Source organism: Talpa europaea, assembly GCF_964194135.1.
Source record: "Talpa europaea genome assembly, chromosome: 10".
NCBI classification, from domain to species: Eukaryota; Metazoa; Chordata; class Mammalia; order Eulipotyphla; family Talpidae; genus Talpa; species Talpa europaea.
Window position 1 is genome coordinate 116843116 of NC_140077.1, and position 21699 is coordinate 116864814.

The window sequence follows — 21699 nt, forward strand, 5'->3', positions numbered from 1 at the left end:
GGTGTGTATCGCATATGCAATTGTGGAGACTTGCTCGTCCAGTAGTGCACTTGCACAGAGAGAGCTATGCTTGGGGAGGTGGACGGGTGCAGAAGACAAGCAGCGTCACCCATTTCTTATAATGTCAATGGTATAAATATTCAATATTTGACCTTCCTTGGCTTGGTTTTGCCTGTTCCTTTGTTTGTTTGTTTCTCTCTGATCGTCACATGGATGCTCAAAATAATTACAGTAAAACAGAAAAATTAAAGAATCTCCAAACATCTTGAATCCTCATATATCATTGTTCAGTGGAGAAGAATGTGAAGAAATTAAAATAACTGAAATATGTCAGGTACAGCAGACCGGGCGGGGCGGGAAACAGAGGGCGGGCTATGTGGAGGAGGAGCTGCAGGCAGTTTCATCTGGAAAAGACCACAGGTCACTCCTCACAGATAATGACACCCTTGGCGGAGCCATTTCAGAGTGACTAATGATGTCGTCGATAACATGCAGCTCTTCTTTCCCTGGACTTATTGAAATCTGTCGTCAGCGTCAATCGATGTCTTTGTGCATTGGCAGGAGCTAAATCCCCTAGCCACAGAGATTAGGTTGTTACTGAGCAAACAGGCCGTCCAGAGGATTTCAGATGACGCAGAGAGTGATGGGGGCAAAAGAAACACGTCCCTTGATTGCTGAGGACTTTGTCAAGCCTCAGTCCACCTTGGACTTGCGAATGCACGTCACTCTGCTTCCCACTCATCTGAGATTTGTTATTGTTATAACAGATTTTGACTATGTCAGCTCATTAGATGACTTATTGACCAAACCCCCAGATTCTCTAGAAAGCATCATATTTTCTTCCACAACTACAGTATTTGAGTTTACACCAGATAGTATAAGGTTTTTGCAAGTTACACATTGTGAAAATCTGTCTGTATCTTCTTGCACCAATTTCCTTATTCGATGCAGGCGATAAACACCAGACAACCCTAACATGCTACTCGTCGCGCTGTTGTGGGAGGCCGTCGCCACTGTGTCTCAGCCAGGGAGCTTCCTGCCGAATACTCTTCATGTTCAGAGCTGCTGCAGAGAAGAATGACCCCACTTTCGTTTTCATAGTTTGTCCAGAAGCTACCAGGAGAAACACCAAATGGCCTGTGGGAGTCCAGATTCACAGAGTTCGATATATTTGCCTCATGGATGACTCACATCCCTCTATGAAAAGGGCCGGGATGTCATATAAATGATTGTGACTAATGCCTAGTCCATACCTCTCTTCTTCCACCCTATGTTCATGAACATCTAGTCATACTGAGCATCAATATCTCAGGTTTTTGTTCATTCTTGGGATTCATATTTTCATTTGTCCTTATTTCTATTCATCTCCCGAGTTGTCTCCCAGGGGATTTCTTCATGTCTCGTCTCTCTTCTCCAGTGTTTGTCCGTTGGCCGGCATGATCTCATTAAAAAAATAATAATAAAATAAATATGTATTTGAAAAAAAGAACTGAAGCCAGGTGAGTCAGTGCCATTTCAAGCCCCACTCTCACCAGCCGTGAGGTGCTCAGATGTGCCCGGAGCGTCAGGAGCGAGGGCACCTGGCCGGGCCCACGAGCCCTGCCCGCCCGGGGAACGGTCAGAGGCCACGGCTGACGCTGCAGGCTGACTCACCGCCTCTGCCCCGTGGTGGCTGCTTTCCAGCTTTCTTTTTGACTCACGATTTTTCTCCAGGCATTGGGCGTCCTTGGCCTTGCTCGCCGTCAGCTTGCAGCACCCTGGAGAGCTCGTCTCCCGCGTCAGCTCCTCTTAGAGAACCGAAGGCTTCAGCCCCACAGCAGCAGCCGGAGCAAAACCGGGGGAATGACTGGTTTTCCTTGTAGAAACTCCATGTTTGAGTCCCACCCCTCCGCTGGAAAAGAGGAGGCGCAAAAGAAACTGGGGAGTTTTAATTTTTTGACCTTCTATCTCCATTAGCCCTTAAGACAACACTTGAGCTTTATCAGTGTTTTCTGCGAGGTGGAGACCCAGCACCCAGGAGGACATTTTGCCAGAAGAAAAACTGTTTAGAAAAGGTAGAAATGCGCGAGGCCATCCACTTCCCTTGCTGGGGGGAAGCATCTCCCCAGGCACCTGCTCCCCGGAGGGCGAGAGCAGTCGGGAAGGAGCCGCTGCAGCCGCCCGCAGAGGGTCGCCCACGGAATTGGAGCGTCCACACAAGGGTCGCGAGGCGCTTGGCATTCAGAGAAGCGCAGGTTCAGGTGCCCCGCGCCACCCCCCACCCCCCCGGTCCACGCTGACCCTCGGGGGGGGGGGGCGTGGGCGTCACCCCCGTGCGCACCCGCGGGCCGGCGGGGCGCCGAGAAGGCTCCCCCGGGGCTGTCTGGGGAGCCGGGCGCACCCCGCGCGGGCCAGGGCGGCCTTCCACGCTGACCCGTCGCTGCCGTCCGCGGCCCGCGGGGGCCTCTGCCCGGAGATGACGGGCCGCGCTCCCGGGACCGGCTGGGTCGGCCCAGGGCTCGGGTCCGGAGAACCCGCGAGGCCGCGCTGCCCCGGCGCCCCGTCCTCACACCCCTCGCCCCCCCGCGCCGCCGGTTCGCGTCCCTCGGGGCTCCAGGGGCTCCGGTCCCGTCTGGGGTGTCGCGGCTCCGACTCTCTCGTCTCCCCCGCGCACCAGCCCCGCGCCCCACGGGCGCCCCGACGGCTGAGAGACTCGGGGCTTCCCGCGCAGCACCCGGACGCGGACGCCCGCGTTGCCAAGGGCAGCGGGACCCGGCCCCACGCCCGCTCCGCGCGTCTCGCGCCGTCTCCTCCTGCCGCCCGCCCGCGCCGCGCGCGCCCCCCTGCCCGGGGCTCCATCCTGGCCGCCGAGCCGCCCCGCGCCCCAACTCGCCCCGACCCGCGTTCTTCCTCGGGAGCAGGCGGGCGTCCAACGCGAACCCAAATACGCGTGGAGGAGGCCCGCGCGGTCGGCGCTGCAGAGAGCGGCGCACGGGGGTGCGGTAGAAGCGATCCATGGGGTGCAGTGGAAGCGATACATGGGGGTGCAGTGGAAGCGATACACGGGGGTGCAGTGGAAGCAATACGTCGGGGTGCAGTAGAAGTGATACACGGGGGTGCAGCGGAAGTGATACATGGGGGTGCAGTAGGGCGCAGTGTTTTACAAACACAAGGCCGGAGCCACCAGCCCAGCCCAGAGACCACCACAGAACCCCGCTGAGAGGCAGCTGCTGGAGGGTGGTTGCAGCTCTGGGTCAAACTCTTTTCTTTCATTATGAAACCCCAGTCAGACCCCAAATCTTTAAGTCAGGCGGGTCCATCCTCACCGTGCTGGCGCTCACTCACACTCACACACAAACACACGTAAGCGTAGACGTCAGCGGCTTCACCAGTCTCTCACATCCGAAGCAAGAGATCATCAGACGACAGCTTTCCAAGGGGACGTGTCCTCTGTGTCCTCCAGATACGCAAATGGACTTTAAACGGAAGCAAATATGTAAACAAAATGCCTGTTGCCATCAGAGAAAAAAATGGGGGAGGAATCTATCAATAGCAAGCACAATTTCAGACAGATTTTCCTCCCCATCGGGGTCATGCACTCTAATAACAATTCCATATGCACATCTGTGGGGGGGGCAGGGACACAGCATCCTTTTTTCCTCTCTATCTGGCACTTTGACTACAGGGAAACTCTGGGGCTCCCCAACCCTCTGAGGCTGCTCCCTGAATGAGCTAGCTCCTCCTCGTGACTTTATTGCTAGATCTCCAATTCTGTGGGTTGTTGTCATTGATATGATTATTACTGTTCTGCTGGAGCACACTAACCTGAGTTGTTATTCATAGAAATTTTAAGATCCGAGTTTATTATGCCATTTCTCATACAAACATGTGAAAAATAAAATATAATTGCTACTGATTCAAAGTCTATTCCTATGCAAAAATGTGTGTTTATTGAAAGTTATAATGCAAATTCCGGTTATGCAGCTCAGCACTGAGCTTCTTTAGTAACTGAGTGGGAATTTTTTTTGTTTGTTTTTAGCTATAACTATCTACATAAATTAGAATAATTTCTCTATATTTTATCCATAAATGCCTCTATAAAGTGTGACTAATGGTTTTAATGATATTATAGTGTGAGAGCAAAAAAGAATCTAAGCAAATCCTTATGAAAGTAAAGAGAAAACCGGCGGAGCCCCATGCACCGCTGCCTTTCATGGGGCCTGAATCCCACTCCTGGTCCCCAGGCAGCGCGATTCCAAGTTGTCTGAAGTCGCCCGTCTGTTCAAAGTACTTAACATTCTTTTACTGGGCTTTGTCTTCTAATCCTTTTATTAAATCTTTTGTGTCCTTTACTCATTCTCACCTTGAAAGCTCACAATGGTTTCAAACTCGTGACAGAACATCTTGAAAGTAGCTGACCGGCCTGTTTCTTCACTGAAATCACAAAGCAGTTCAAAGCACAGGCTGCGAGGTGGAGAGATGCATCCGGCACAGAAGAGCAGGTGCCGGAGGAACCGTTTTAAAGGGGAAAATGTACAAATCAGAAATCAGTCCAAGACATTAATTCCTGTTATTCCCATCAATTATGATGTCCAGCCTCTTTGGGAAGAGGTTGCTAAATTGTTTTTATTTGTAAACTTCAAAGTCCACATGTCTTGGTCTGAGGAATTCTTTACCAATTTTTAGGAGACACAGCTTATCTCTGCAGAGATGTCCAGTCTCGCACAGATGACTCTCCGCCGTCATAAGTGATAACCAGGGTTCAAAGCGCCTGAGCTGCCTGAGGCACCAGGACACGCAGATGCACGTGGGTTTCCAGGAGCGCACAGGATGCAGCTCAACACCCCATTTCCATTCAGAGCAATTGAAATGGACTTTGAGTTCAGATAAAGCACAGGCACGTCTCCCTCAACACCTGCCCTAAAGCCAAGGTGTCTCTGTTACGAGCCCATCTTCCCCGGCAGTTCCCGCTGCCGCCGGTGACATCCTCAGTGATTCAGTCATTTAAGTCAGAAAACACCCATCGCTCTACTCCTCCCTGAGATTCCAGGCCAGCAAATGGCCAAATGTAATTTCTTCGTGTCCTAATACGTCACAGGCTTTGGCCTCCCCACTGCATCACGGTAACCCACAGCCTTAGCGCTCATGAGCACTATTCACTAGCTCCTCATCTGTCTTCCCAACGCTCAGTTTTAAAGCCCCTACTGTGTATTCTGCTTGGTCAAGTTGACTGACTGAGACAGACACCTCCGCGTTTCATTCCACCCGAAACACATGATCTAGCCTCCTAGTCTTTTCCTCAGTCACTGAAAACAAATAAAAACAAATAAAAAACAGTCGCTCCCCTGTGCGCCCCAGCTGCTCTGCACTCAGAACTGAAAAATGAAAAAATAGCATCCTGGCCCCCTGGAAATGCCCACATCTTGACAACTGCATGCGAGTGCCGGCACCAAGTCCCCACGGCCACGGGGGCACAGTGAGGGTGTCACCCTCGGCCTGGGGTGCAGGTGCGCGCCAGGGCCCATGGGCGCCTGCTCCCTGCCTCTACAGGCCCCTCAGCCCCCTCAGCCCCCTCAGCCCTGAGCCTTCTCCACGTGCTCTTGGGCTCCAAGGGCCTTCCCCGCCCCCTCCTGCGGCCTCACACGACCAGCCCAATGCCCGCCACAGGCCGGCGGGGCTCCGTCCCTCATGACTGGCGGCCCCGATGGCTCAGGGAGGCATGTGCCACCTTGTCACCCCCGTGGCAGAGCCGTGGTCCTGGGTTTGTCAGGCTTCCCTGGTGTGCCTCAGACCGCAGCCCAGGCCAGGCGAGCCTCGCAGAGTTACGGAAGGGCCAGAACTTCATGTGCTTCTCCTAGTAAGGACAAGCTCAGCCCTTGCTCATTGTGCAAGAAGCAAGTTGCTGTGTTTTGCACAAGCAGAGGATGTGCCCGGCCGGCGGGGAGCTGCCCTGCTGACTGAGCCCCACGCCGGCTCTCACGGCCGCCCGCCAGGGGCCACCTCCACAGACACGCCAGGGTGAGGACACAGCAGAGGCAAGATGCCGAGCCGGTGGCTAAGGCGTGTGGTGGCAGGACGCAGCACTGGGTGTTCAGAGACGGAACTGCACGGCGCTAGGAAAAAGGGAGATTTCCGTGAGGAGTAACTTGATGGGAAGCGCAGAGGCTCTGCCCAGACACAGTGATGTGATCCGGTGGAGTCTGACTCCAGGGCTTGGGGATGCGACTCACAGGATGCGTCTGGGCAGCAGGCGGAGAACCAGGGCCCACGACTGGACTCGGGGTCACCCGAGGGCACCGAGCCACAGCTCGGTGTTCGGAGGAACAGCCAAGAGCGAGACTGGCCGGCGAGGGGTCCTGTCTGGCCGCCTGCGCGATCCCAGTGGAAATCCAGACGCGCAGCGCCTGGGGGAGTCGCCCCGGGTCCCTGGAGCCGACCTCCCGGCCGCGGGGCCCTGGCCGGGGCCGCACTGCCCGCCGCGCCCCCCTGGCTGGTTCGGCGTCGGCTGCTGCCCGGGCCGGCCGGCGGGAACCCAGGGGGCCTGCAGGGCGCTCCTGGGGATCCAACGTCTTGAGCGCGGCCCGGAGCTTGGCGCGCCCGTGGAGGACTCACGTTTCCCGGGCGCTGGAGCCGGCCCTGCTTGGCCGGACGCAGAACCAAGTTGCCTCGTTTGGGAACCGTCGCCGGGAGCTCTGCGCGCCCTCGGGAAGAGAAGAGAGGAGCCAGACCCCAGGGAGACCCCGCGCGCGGCCGCCGCGCCGAGCAGGCTCCAGCCTCTCCCTGCAGCCCGCCCAGCTGAGCGGGGGCGCGGGGGGCGCGGGGGGCGCGGGGGCGCAGGGGGCGCGCGAGCCAGGGTCAGGCGTGCGCAGCTTCATGGGGCTCGAAGTGTGAACTGGACGTGACCAGCCCACCCTCCCGTCTCCCTGTGGGCTCACTGAGCAGCGTCACGAGGACGGGACGGCGCCCTCGGAAGCGCCAGGCGGGCAGGCCACGCGCGCCCCTCACAGGCCCAGTGCCGGCCCCGCCGGCCGCCTGCCCAGAAGCGGGAAACCCGCGTCCAGACTCGCGCCTCCCCAGCGCGGGCCCAGCCGGGGGCGGGAAGCAGCAGCCGAGCCGCTCGCCTGGGTCAGGAGCGTCCTCGGCCCGCGCGAGCCCCTGTCGCCATCCCCGGAGTCCATCCCTCGCCTCTTGAAATACCTGCAGGGGCTCCTACTTTGGGGCTGGAGACGGAGCCCTGGGGATTCGGGGGCGCAGGGAGCGGTCATTGATGAGGTTACCCGGGCTCCAGAGGTAGTTTAGTCTGTGAATGGACCTCGACTTTCATGACATGGTTGAGATTCCAATTAACTGACCTCAAAGAAATCACTTCACTTCACGAGCTCTTGTTTCTTCAGGTGAAGGCGCTTGAACTTCATGCACTTTAAGGTGCTGTTTAACTTTAACTTTCACAAATCCAGGGAAAGTGGGATGATGGGCTTCTCAGGAGTCCTTAACACGCTCTGTCTACATCTCAGGCTGGAGGCGCAGGAAGTTCTGGCCCTTCTGTAACTCTCTGGCACAGAGAGTCCAGAGTGGGTTCGTTTAAAGGGAGCATAGAGCACTTTACAAACGCACTCTTCAGGGCGTGCCACCTGCTTGCCACACGATGAAGTGTGAGTTACACATTTTTTCCTGACAGTCTAAAGCTCAGAGTCTGACCAACACTCTATTTCCCAGAGAGGCAGCAAATCTGGTAATAAATACAAAATGAACATAGTCTTCATCAGTGCCCGGCGTGACTGATAATCCAGGCCTGCATCGCGCCTCTTCACAGAGAGCAACCTCCTCTGAGAGCGTTGGGTTAGCAGCTGGATAGCAACATCTCCGAAAGCCAACCTGGCTGCCACCATTTAAGGCGCAGCCAACGGCCCCCCCCCGCAGGTAGAGCTGTGCCTCGGCCGCAGAAGCTGTGGGATGCTGTGCAGGACACACGTCCCGTGAGAAATAGTTCTTAGCCTCATGAAGGCAAGGCTGACCCTCCTTGGCTATCTTTTGTCCAGACTGTAATCATGCAAAATCGCTGGCGGCGAGAGCTCTTGGGGCCGGCACCCGCATTTGTAATGCTGGAAAGGCCTCCACCGTCCTAAGTGGCGCGGGAATGGGGTTGCCTCTGGGTCCTCTACTGTCGCTGGGCTGCTCAGAGGCAAACGCGAGCTGCGCATTTCGGACACCATCGCTCGCAGCCGCTCCCCGTTCCAGCAAAGCATCGAGCTCAGGCCGGCACTCGGCACCTGCCGCAGGGCTTTAACCCCATAGCTGTGCTGGAAGAGGAGGGGCTGGTTTGGAAGGAAGCAATAGAGGAAATGGTGCTACCTTGAATCCATCTCGTTTATTTTGAAGCTAACCATTAACCCATGCAAATTCTCTTTTAAACCATATGGTACCAATTTGGAAATTAACACTGTTTGTAAAATATGAGATTGATAATAGCTGTTTCCTCAAATATTCTGCACTTTTGACAGCCTCTACTAAATATAGATAAGATGGGATTATTCTAAAATAACATGCACATCTCAATTGTCATATATATCTCATTCTAAAATAGTGCAAATTACGTTAGAACATGAGCACGTGCACAAAAATAACACACGCTAAACATGGAATTGTATTTAAGCACCACAAACTTCCATGTTTATCTCCCATTAATTATAGCTTCTAAAAAATAGTTTTATATAAAATGAAGGGTTGTGGTAGTATGGAAATTACAGGCAAAATAAACCTATTTCTCATGCAGTATCTTCATTATCTATTATCACTTAAGCAGGTACCCCAAGTTGTAAGAGCTAAGAACCCAGCACTGCCTTCCGGGCCCTCGACTCCAGGCGTGTCCCAGGCCACAGTCAGGCGCTCTGGCCTGACGTCAGCTCCACTTTGGACTGGGAAAGAATCTCTTCCCAGTTTGCTCATGTTGGCAGGACACCGGGCCTCACGGCTGTCGGGCCAAGAGCTCAATTCCTGCCATCTGTGGGCAAAGGTCCCCGAGCCCCGGCCCCTGGGGCATCCCTGAGGCGGCTCACCCAGCAGGGCACTCCCGCCCAGGAGGCGGCAGAGACGCAGCCAGCGGGACAGCAGCCGCCCCACCGCCCCTCCTGGGAGTGACAAGCCGTGGTGCCGGCTCCACGGAGGGGTCCTCACGGGCGGCGGGCCCGTGGCGGGCGGGAGCCTGGGCGCCTCGGAGGCTGCGGGCACACGCCTGGCATCCGAGCCCGGGCAGCAGAAAATCTGTCATGTCTAGCAATGCCCCCTCCTCTCTGGCCGGCGTCACCGTCCTCGGCTGCTCCCTCTCTCCCCTGGGAGGGACGGGCAGACAGACGGCGGGACCGGCCTGGGGAGGCCTGGCCGGGGCTCCGCCCCAGGTGCTCTCTGGGACCCTGAAACTCTTGTCCTGTCGGCCACATGTTCCCTGTAGGTCTGTGTCGTCCTTCCTTGCGCCCGGGGCCACAGCACCCGGTGTGCGCTCGGAGAAGCGTTGCCACCCCCAGGCGTGTAGTCTGCTCCGGCCCTGGGCCCGCTGGCTCCCGACGCAGGGAGGCCACGACCCGGGGCCCCAGAGCCGCGGGGACGCCGAAGCCCAAGCTCTGCTGGGAGGCTGTGGCCCAGGAGCCGGGCTTCGTGCAGACGGGCTGTGCGTGTTCCTGCCTCTCTCTCCCCCCTCCCATCTCTTCCTTTTATCAATATGACTATTTTTAATAAATGTGTGTGATCTGTTGTATAAACACACAGGTGGACTCATGAATCTATGCTTCTGTAAACATACATGACATGTTAAAAGCGCCTGCGAACGCATCTCCATGCGGGGATGACAGCCACGCGTGTGGCATATGTCCCCGGAACAGTAGAAACGTCAGCTGGCGCAAGAGCCCCCGCGAACGGGCCTCACAAGGGTGCCCCGTACACTCACCGTAGACGGCTGATAAGCCGGGAAGCTCCGAAACAGATGGCATCACCGTGCCCTGCGGGGACATGCCGCGTTTACTTCAATATTGAGAAATGATCCCAGAGAAGGTTCACGGGCCGCTGCTGCTATCCCTGGCCGGCGGGCAGGGGAGACGCGCACCCTCCTGGACAGGACGTGGGCCGCAGGCCGGCCCCCAGGGACAGTGTGCAGCAGGCACCCTGGCCGCCGCGGGGCCCTCAGCTCGGGGTGCCCAGCGCCCACCACGTAGGTTCCTGAGGCTTCACCCAAAGTTGCAGGACTGTCTTGGGCTCAGTGTCCTCTCTGAAGCTCTCCTGGCACCACTCGTGTCTGCTGTCGCCCTCAGCGACCCCTCTGAGGCGATAGCACCTGTTAGCACCTGCTAGTTTCCCCCCAGACGCTGCGTGCAAGCACCACCCGCCATGCGCCCCACCCCAGCCTCGGAGCGCCAGCGCTGCCTGCTCTTGGCCGGACTCGCTCCAGGTCTTGGGGTACAGGACCAAAGCAAATGGGCCAGGGTCCCTGCCTGCGCAGAACCTCCATGTCTATAGGAAAGACAGACATGTCGGCACAAAAGGGGGAAAGACTTTGGTTAAAATGGGCTATGTCTGAAGGAATAAAGGACCGGCCAGGACAAGCTGAGCCACTGGGCAGGTGAGGGGGACCCTCCCTGCGGTGCCCATCAGGGCAAGGCCCCGGCAGGGCACCAGGAAGTCTTGCCCGTATTCATGGCTCCAGGATTTGGCGCACATAAAAGTTCCCACATTTTGGTTAACTTAGAATCCATGAGCATCCAGGCTGGAGCAAAAACCTCACACTACTTCAAATGAATAATTCTAAGTGAAAACACTGAAGCAGGCTTCTAGAATATAAAGGCTATTTTCTATAAGAAAATTGTTGCAAGTGCCGATTCTAAACTCTCCCCAAAATAGGAGCCCACGAGCAGACGGCTCTGCTACTTCTCTAAGAAAGCTGACTACTATTATATCCACCAACTCACATGCCAGCTGAGAAAATCTCTGTTAGTAGAAAAAGAAAAAAAGCAGCTTAGTGAATTTAATGCTTAGCAAGCACCACAGCAAAACCTGTTTTTTCATGTATTAAGTAAATGAGAAGCCCAATGCCGTAATGCAAAGAAAACCCTGGAATTTAATTTCAGGTTATTACTCAAGACATCTTTGAAGATGTCACTTAATGCAGGTTTAACCAATTGCTTTTTGCTGAAAGCCCTTGGTTACAACTGAATGAATCTCCCTCTCCCGTGCAGCCGTCAACAGCTGAAATCAATACTGACGAAATCACTCTGCACAAAACCACCGGAGTTGCAGAGGATAATTTTCCAATTGCAGGCCCGTGTGGATTAGACACCGCACAGAATTCACACACAAGTACCAGGCAAATGTCGAGAAAATCTGGCAACGATAGAGAGGCTGAGCAGAGCAAAACAGGAACTTCAACTCTGTGTCGCCTTCCGGAAGGTCTCCGAATGCGACCCTGTGTCCATATGCCCGAGGGTCTCCCGGAGGCGATGTGACGGCACAGAGCGGGGACCTGGCGACTCGAGTCAGATATGGTGTCGCAAACCAATGGTGCCGTAATTTAAAAATTATAAAAAATAAAAATTTTACAAAAACACTGAACAATTAAAAGAAAGCAAATTGCTCAGCTTCCACGAAGATGGATGCTCTGTGATGAGAGGATGGTGAAAAGTTCCATCGTACCGGAAGACAACGTCATGCTCACAGAGGACTGCTAGACATAAGTCAAAGTATCTGAATGATGTCATCAGCAAAGTCCTGTTATGTAACAAGCAGTACCTGCTCGGGTTACGCCTCGTTGATAACACACACCTGCTAATTCTCCCCTCGGGCCACCTTCGGGCGTCTCCTGCCTTGCGAAAGCCAAGATTATGATGTGATTTTTACCTAAGCACCTATAGGACAAAATGCTCATCTCTGCCTCTCCTCCAGGAGGTAAGCGTGACACTCTTATGAAGATGTTGGCAGGAACCACTTTCCAAGGAGCTCGAAGTCAAGGAGAACGATCGTATCTACGTCCTAATGTCATAATGGAATGCACTGGAAACATCGACTCTAAGATAAACACGGCTGGTCTCACTTCTGCCTGACGTGCTGAGAAAGCTGCTCGACCAGGGTCAGAAAGAAGGAAAAGGACGTGCTTCTGCATTCCGGGATTGTGCATTTTGAGCCTGTTTAATGTTCCAAGGAAATGGTTCTTAAATTGATGACTAAATCTACACCAATTAATTAGACCAGATCCCTTTTTGAGACATCGGCTTTTATGGAACTTAACAAAAAATGTACTATTTTTTGCTACAGTAAACACTTCAATGCTTACAAATAATAGCTATGCCTGGCTGACCATAACACTGACTGCAACGTATATTATTTTACAAAATGGAGAAAATTGATAATTACATTTGCAATGAATAGAAGAAAACAATTCTGTGGCAAGATAAGAGTTGTTCAAAATTGTCATAAATAGGTTTAGAAAGGCAAGTAGAAGAGGCACACGTGTCTCCATCCGTTCACCCCACAGAAATATTAGACCCAGTGACCTGTAGCAGGAAGAATAGAAAATACAGAGATTTTGCACTGGTTTCTTCATGGCTTTGCTTCCATTCATGTATGTGAGGTTGAGCAGACAAGAGTGATTTTCCACATCGGTATAAGACCTCAAGTAAGGGTAAGTAGAAAACACGTTGTTCATTGATGCAGCAAAAGGAATGAGAATTATTAAATTAGAAACTGACAGATAATACATTACATGTAGGGTTATTTTCTTTACTATCCAATTTTTGCCACATTCCTATGTATATTTAAAATGTCTATGAATATTTACTTTTAAAATAATCAGTGTAAGAATTTCATTTATGTCTTAGGTTGAAAGGGATTTTTATAGCAAAAAAATTCCAAGGAATTACATACAAATATGTATATATGGGTTCTCCAAACTTAAAGCCAATATAAACTGTGATAGATAGATAGATAGATAGATAGATAGATAGATAGATAGATAGATAGATAGATAGATAGAAAATATGAATCTTTCTTTAATAACAGGAAAAAAGGGCATCGCTGGTGGCTCCAGGGTTAAAGTCTCAGCTCTATTAAGCTATCACCAGCCTTTGTGGCCTGAGTTCGATCCCTGGCCAGGGAGCTGACCCACAGGGCACAGCAGACTCTCCTGTCTCCCTGCTGCTCCCCTCAGCAGTGGATTTCAGTGGATCCACCTGTTCTGCTCCCCACTCTGTCTCTGGTGAGTCCTCTCACCCCCCACACCTCTGGTCTACATAAATAAAATTAGATGCATAAATAAAATTAATCTTTTTAAAAAAATAATAACAGGAAAAAGAGATTACCTAAAGCAGAATTACCTCTTTACTCCACTCACTCATGTCCCTGGATTTGAGGGTGACACCATCAGCACCGCTGTCCTCAGGAGGCTGCTCCTGAAGGTTCAGCCCAGAGATTGTTTTCCATCGGGGAGCCTCCACCATCAGCCAAGCCCCGAAACCCCCTAATAACCAACGGGCAGTTCATTCAATCTTTTTACCTAAAATAGCACATGGAGTTTATTTCCTTGAATGGATCACACCAGGTGAGGCTAATCTTTACTTGAGATAATAATGTGACATATCAGATTTTTTATTAATGAAAATATCGGTCTCCATCTGGGGAAATAGGAAGCCAGGCCCTCTTTCAAAGAGAGTGTTTGATTAAACGCTACTAAAAATATATCACATGTTCATTACCTTATTCTTCATTTTTAACAAAAAAGAAATCTTAACAATATGCACCTTAATCATTAGGATCTCACGGAGATTATCTATAAAAGAATTCAATTACTGACTATACTCAGAGTCTATGATTAAAATTAATATTCATATATTAATCATGAGATTTGAGATTCAATACATTTTCTTTACAGATGATTTTTACCCTGTCAAAGGAATAAAGGAGTCAAGAATTCCAGGTCCTTTTTCTAATTTTTTTCAAATAAGAAGCCACAGGATTTTTCAGCGTCCCAGGTCAAGTAGCCCATCAGCACGAGAGCAGACCCCAGATCTTACTTTTTGGCTTTGACCCGCAGACCAAACCAGCTAAAAAAAAAAAAAAAAAGGGGGATAAAATAGGCAACCCCAGTGGAGCTCTCTGAGACCCTGTGAAGGGTCCCCTGCCTGGCACCCAGCTCACGTTCTCAGTTGCTCCCCTGGCGGAACCCCACGGTCTGCACCAGGTGGTCCAGAGCGCTGCAGGGGGCCTGCGTGCCCTCTCTGAGGCCCCCGCACTGGGCCTGGGTGCGGTGACGGCTCCCGCAAACCTCCCCAAGCAGAAAGGAGAGTTGGTCTCTCTCAAGACATGTGTCCCTCGCCAGTCCCTCCCACTTGGCCCCTTCTCATTCCTTCGCACAGCCCAGGCGAGAAATCACCAGCCAGGTTCCTCCATCTTCATTTGGAAATTCTATAAACTACGTGGAATTGGCATTTCCCGTGGACTTTGGCATTTTACTATCTTGTCTCCCCGTGACTCAAAATCCAGGCACCTTGTTCCAACATTCAGCTCCAGTCCCCGGATCCAACACAGCCTGCCCAGTGATATCAGACGACACGCGAAGCCCAAAGGCACCCACTCAGCGCAGCAGACGCCCCGTCAGGCGCACCCCGGGGAGAGCAGGTCCCTGGTGCCCTGTGGCGCTGAGAGGGAACAGTTCTGGGGCCTACTTGGGTCTGTGAGTGCACAATGTTCTGGGAATAAAACTCAGCCCAGGAGGAGCCCCAAGGAGGAAAAACAGGACCCTGCGCCCCGTGTTGCCTCCTCCAAGAGGCTTGATTCCCACCTGTGAGGGTTTCACTGAGCCCAAATCCATGCTGCGCGAGGCTGTCTTGCGTGACGTGGGCAGGACTGGGGAGCAGCGCATGGGGGGCAACGTGAGCACCTCCAGCTGCAGCAGAACCGTCCCCAGGGCCTGGGTGTGCAGGAAATGGGCGGGGAGCTCACGACGACCGGCTGCAGGGGAGGGCGGGCAGCGGCGGGCAGCAGCGGGCGCCTCAGGCCTCCTGTTGAGGTGCAGCTAGGCCAGGGAGGCGCAGGGACAAGGAGACGCTGAGTCGCCCCGACCACGTCCCTGGGCAGAAGCCCAGATCCTCTGGCACTTAGAACGATTTGAGAGCCCAGAGGAAGGTTAGAATTCCCATGAAGCCGAGGTGGGCGAACGCTGTGGACTCGTCTGTCACTGGTTTCGCGACGTGCTCTTGTCCTTGCTGGTGGTTTCATGTCAGAAACACCGGTCTCTGGCCTCCAGGTGACTCACCTCCAGAAGGTGAATGCTAACGACAGCCCTGGTCGGCGCGGAAGGGCTCACATGGAGCAGGGTGCATGTGCATAATGTATACATTAGGAATCTATCTGATGAGCATATGGCAACCATGCACTTGTGCATGTGGCTGCGGGGCCAGGACGCATCAGAGAGACCCTTGGTGAGCCCCACACACGGCAGACGCCGGCCACGACTGTGGCTCTTCTCTAACTCCATTTCCAGTTACTGTGACATGCGGGTCTGAGTTATCAGCTCAGTAGAAAACCTGCTGTCACAGGGGCCGGGGAGGCTCCGCGCAGGGAAGGGCAGCGCTGCCCGGGCTGGCGCTGCTGCTCATCCTTCCAGGCCAGGCAAGGGGTAAAGCAGACCGCGCGCCGGCGGCTGCGGACCTCAGGCCTCCGCGAGGGCGAGCTCAGGTAGACAGGTGGGGACGTGATGAATGAATTAAACTGTGCTGGTTCCGGCTGTCAGCGCTGGAATGTAATTCAAATTTAAACAGCAATTTAAACAGCATAAAGGATCGCCCTCCTTGGTCCTCTCTCTTAACCTTTGGAGCGCTCCGCGCCTTGGAGAGTAAATTGAATTAATTATCAGCCTTTCACCCCGGGGCCTGGGCGGGCTAGGGGCGGGAAGGCGGCTGCGAGACTCGGGCTGGCCTCGGCCCAGGCCCCTGGACCCGGCCTGGCTCCCGGGGCTCCCTGCGGGGCCGCAGCCCCGGGGTGCGCGCGGGAGGCGCCATGCGCCCCCGATGGCGCCCCGGGAAGGAGGAGGCACGTCCCCCGGGGCCCGTGGGGAAATCCAGTGGAACAAGAGCGACGCTCAAGGGGGGACCCGCGGAGCCCAGGCCCCGGGAGCTCGGCACCCCCGACCCGGTCCTCGCCGGCCCCGCGTGGGCCCCCGACCTCTGCCCGCGCGCACAGGAGAGCGAGGCGGAGCCCGGCCAGCGGCGCCGGGGCCCGCGGTCTGTCCTCCGCGCAGGCACCTCCCAGTGGGCGGGAGGGCGGCCCGGCCGCGCTCTGCGAGCACAACCTCGCAGGCTGCTGCCCCTCCCCGGAGGGACCCCAGCTCCGCCCTCTGGGCCCAGGACCCGCGCGGCGGCTGCGCCGGAGGACAGGGCGGGAGAGGCCGCAGGAGGGAGGCCGCTCCGGAGGGGGGCTCGGGCAGGGCGAAGCACCCCGCAGACTCCAGCCCGCAGCCCGCGCACCCCCACTCTCTAGCGGAGACCGCCCCCCGCGGCCCCGCGCCGCGCTGACCCCTCGTCCCACACCCAGGCGGCCTTCCCAGCCGGGTGACCCCGGGGGGCCGCCAGCGCCCCGACAGCGCCTCCCCAGGGCAGGGCCCCGCTGCGGGCACAGCAGCCCGGGCGGAGGGGCAAGCGGGTGGACACAGCCCGGCTGCCCCGGCGCAGGCCCGAGAGCCGCGAGGTCCCCGCGGCATTTGATGGCGCTTCTTGGTGGCTTTTCTCCCCAGCCGGGGCTGCTGCTCGCTGGCGCGTGGGAGTGTCCTCCTGACTCTCGTGGGGGGAAGTAGAACATCGTCCACGCGCACGTGCGTGCAAGATGGCCGGGTGCGTGCTTTGAAAGTAACATTTCATATCAGCTTTTACAGTTTTATAGTTTGTAAAGGTGGCCACGTGCTACAAAGGGAAGCGTGATTCATGTCTCGGGCTCTGCTGTGAAGTGCAAGCACGGAAACTAACTGAGATTCTCTGAGCGGGTTGGCAAAGTCATCACGTTGCTGCTTTAGCCTTGTCTAGCCACACGTCACTTCATCAACAACCACTCGATACACACAAGCATTTACAAGAATCTGTATTAAACAATCAGACCGATGGTATCGTTTTCCAATATTGAGAATGAGTCTTAAATAAAATTTAGAAAAAAGTCCACTCTGGAAGCATTACTAGAGATACAGATACGCATACAGTCAACATGTACGTGCATCTGAAAATAAAATGTAAAGCCAATGTTGTAATATGATAGGACAGATAATATCAGAGTTGGAAATAACACATCAAATGTGCACAGATATCCTATTAAATTCGGTATAAAAAGTTAGGAGGGATATTGGGATGAATGTATGAATGAGTTGAAAATAATGCATTTACAGTTGAATTAAGTTTCTGAGAGTTTCTCTCTATTGTCATCGTATAGTACGAAGGAGAAGTGTGCTAAATGTGAAGACTCTGGATCCCAACCAGAACATCAGACGCTCACCGGGGAGGTGGGCGTGGGAGATGCTCCAGAACAGGCAGCTGCACCTGCCGCCCTTGAGTCCCTGCCACCTCCCTGCACAGCCCCTCCTGCGCACGCCGCACCCATGCCTGGTCCCAGCCAGTCACTCTCCAGGGCACACGGGAAGCCAGCGGGTCACCAGGAGCTTTTTCATCTCAACACGAGCTTATGGAATCAGCAAGATTCTAGAACATTCTGATGGTAACTTCCATCCATCCCCCAGCCCAGGGTGGGGATGGCACTGATAGGTGTTGGTGTTGAGGGTGCCCAGCTGGCATCAAATAATCTCACTACCCCTGGAATTAATGCAGCAGGGGAGATGAAATGGAAATTTCAGAATTTTCTTTCAGGTCCTGGTCATTTGATGGCAGTGTGTGAAAGACACAAAGGGATTAGAAATCTGAACTGAAAGCCAGATCCTTATTTTTAAAATGGCCTCTGAATATTTAGTTAAACTGAAACCAAATGCACCTGCAGTGGTCTTTGGCATCTGTTGCAGAAGGAATGCTAAGTTCTGCCTGAATTTTCCTTGGAAAAAAATCACAGTCAATTTATATAACATGATTTTTGCAATGGCTACTTTTTTATTTCCAGTTTTTGGAACGGCAGGCAAACTAAAATTCAAGAGCAAAATTCCATATTAACTTCACTTTTCAATCTATACATTTTCTATTTTTATATACCAACAATATTGAGTGCCCATCTCAGTTAAATTAATAGAATTTAACTACATAGCATCAATTTTAAAATACATAGGCACATTTTTAAATATATGCCATGAATTTTAGAAACACTGATCCTATATTTAAAAACTCAAATCTCCAGCAATATAAGTGCAGCTGTATTTAGGAATACTCAGGGTAAAGTCTGAACTATGCACTTGTGTGTGTGCATTTTGGTTTATTTTTTCTTTATAATACTTAAGGAAGGAACTATGGTTGTATTTTATATTTTTATTCCCTCTGTTGTAAACTTCCCTTCATATATGTATGGCCAAGGCTCTTATTATCTTCCCCCAAACTAGGGAGAATTCCTGGGAACAAGAAAACCACTATAGAATACCAAAATAACTGTATTTCAGCGGGGAGTGACTGGCTGGGCTGGGCTGAGTGGGGCTAGTGCTGAGGCTGGAGCTGGTGCAAAACCCACAGCTGGGTGGGTATATACGTCCGCGAGTATGGAAAAGAGATGTGTGCGTGCAAGGCTTGAAAATAAATACATGTGCACAAGTACCTATAAAGTAAACACGCCAGATCATGCAGAATAAATCTGCCATAACTGCAAGAATGACTCCAGGTTACATACACAGTCCCGCGGCGCGCAACCGAAATGTGATTTATTCACCCGATTTTGGGTGGGACGGAGCCGGCGAGGCACAGCCAGGCCGGGGACACGGGTGAGCGCGGGCCTGGGGTGGGCCTGGGGGGGACTGGCCAGTGGCCGGCTGTGATTTCTGTGATGTGGAGACTGAATATGAAAATTCTCCCCCGGAATCTGCAGAGGCCCGATCAGATGGAGGCGCAGCGGTCAGCAGGCTCCGCCCCGCCCGGGCAGGGGAAGGACAGGCACCGGCGCCGAGCGGGCCGAGTCCACCTTTCTGGACCGAAGAGCCGGCGCGTTGGGACGGGTCAGACGCGCCCGGAGGCCGAGCCGCGCCCAGCCCGGGCCGACTCCCCGGGCAGAGCCCCGCGAAGGGCCCGGCTTTGGCAGAATGTGCGGGCTCGAGGCCAAGGACAGTTTTTAAAAATGCAAGTCGCGTTCCGCTCAGCCGCGAGGGAACCGGGGTTTGAACCTGCGACGGAGCAGCCCCCTGGCTCCCGGGTGCTGGCTGCCTCCGGCCCCCCGGGCGCGAGGGCACCTCGAGGACAGCAGCGGCCCCGGGCTGTGGCCCACGCGCGCCCTGCAGGCTGGGGACACGCGGGGTCCGCCCGCCCCGCGGCCAGGGTGTCTGTTCGCGTCCCCGCCCGCCCGCCGCCCGCTCTCCGGAGGGTCCCGCACCCCAGCAGCAGCAGCAGCAGCAGCAGCGCCGAGGCCCGCAGGGCGCTGGGCGGCCGCCCCTCCTGCGCGGTCACGGTCCCGCGGGGCGCAGCGGCCCGACTCCCCGGGACAGGACAGGGACCCGCGCCCCAAGCCCCGCCGACCTCGCCTGGGCCTCCGCGCGGCCGCCGGCGCTCCCCAGAGCCCGGGTGCTCCCCAAGGGGACCCGAGTCGCAGGTGGCGCCCGAAGGCGTCGGAGCTGCGGGCGCGCGGGGCGCAACCTCCGGACCCCGCTTTCCCCGCCGCGGCCGCGTGGCCCCGCACAGAGCCGAGGCCGGACGGGCGCCCACCGGGTCGGGAACGGGGTCCGGCCCAGCTCCCGGGGAGGGGCAGCCCGGGGCGCCGGGAGGGCGCAGGGCCGCGGGTCAGCCTGGTGGGGGGGGGGGGAGGCACGACGCTCCGCGGGGCTCCCCGGGGCCTGCGTGGTGGGAAACGGCCCACACGGAGCAGCCCCGGCCCAGGGCGGGGGTCCCCCACCCCAACCTAGAGCTCACCTGGCGCAGCTGCAGCTGCTCCCCGAAGGCCGGTCCGAGGCCGGCGGTCAGGCGCGGCCGGCGCTCAGGAGGCCCCTGGAGAAGCCCCGCGCCCCGGGCCCACCGAGCCCACCGAGCCCAGCCGAGCCCAGCCCGCCCTCGCGGCCCCTCCCGGGGAGCCGGGCCGGACCCCCCGCCGCTCCCGGCGCCTGAGTCTCAGCCGCTCGCGGGGCGAAGGCCGAGGCCGCCAGGCCTGTCCCCGCGGTGAGCGCGTCTCCCCGGGACGGAGGCCCCAGCGACCTCCTGGCCAAGGTTTCCCGACCACAAGGGGCTCGGGGTCCTCGGGAGGGTCCCCCAAGGTCGCGACGGGGCTCCCGCCTCCCCCACGTCTGATTCCTACTCGTCAGGGCGCTGCTTCCCGAGCCCCGGCCTCGCCCCCTTCGCTGACCCTTCGGCCCCCGGCCGTGGCGGGCGAGAGGCTGGACCCCGGGCCGTCCCTTGTACCCACTGCGACCCCGCGGTGGAGACCCTGGACCCCACCCCAGGTCCCCGCCCCGAGAACAGCGAAGCCACAGCCCCACCCGCCGCTCACGCCCCTCCCAGACCAGGGGTGTCTCGGGGCCTCCGACGGCGCCCCGCCTCCAGCAGCCCCCGGGAGCGCATTTCTGAAGCCCCCATGTTCTCAGCACGTGATTTTATAACTGACGTTTCCTTATTTATTGTATTATTGCAAGCAGACAGCATTGGTGTAAATTAAACATTAGAATCATCAAAATTTTACAAGGCCAATTTATTGGGGGGACCTTTTCCTGCGAATTACTCATCGACTGGCAGCCCCAGGCCCCGCCTCCTGGCCCTGGGCGCCGACACCAACGCGATGCAGGTGCCATTAGCATCAGGTTTTCAGAGCAGGAACATCTGTCCCGCCTGCTCCATAAGAAAGGAGGGAGGGGGGCACCTTAAATCATGAAGTAAACTGCCCTAAAGGCTAAAATGGGTGCCAACTTAATAAGCCCACTATGGTTTATGAAATATTTGTGCTCTGACAGCCTCCAGTAAACCCTGTGGTAGGTTTTCAATTGGATAAGAGGAAAAACAGAATATATTGAACGAGGCCACATTTATCTAAATCAGCAGAGACGTTTCCTATTGCAACGACCTTCACTGCATCTGGAGGACAACGCGGCACTGAGAAACACTTTTTCCCTAAATTTATCAACTATTCTGAAAGAATCGCTCTTTATCTAGGTTTTTTTTTTCTCTGATCAAGTATCCGAGACCTCATTATAAGGATTTCATGTTTGACGTTATTATCCATTTTGCTCCACCATGAGCTAAACTCACATTTTAAAGAAATGCTAAAATTCTCCTAGAAATGTCATTTTCTTTCCCTTGATGATTATCACTCAAAACAACAGCTTTTTAAAAACCCATTGTTCTGACATCTACGGAGAGGGATGCTCTTAAGATGACTGGAATCAATCAACGTAATGGGAACCCAAATGTTTAACATCTGCACAAATACTCAGAACAGGCCAGAGTGGAGAGCCGGGCACGCTAAGTTCCTCTCTCTCGTGGAAGGCGATATCGGGCTGAATTTTTAATCTCCTCATTTATTATAGATGACCATACCGCAGACGGGATCTTCGAGAAAGTTTCACAGGCATCTGGCCGTAGCCCG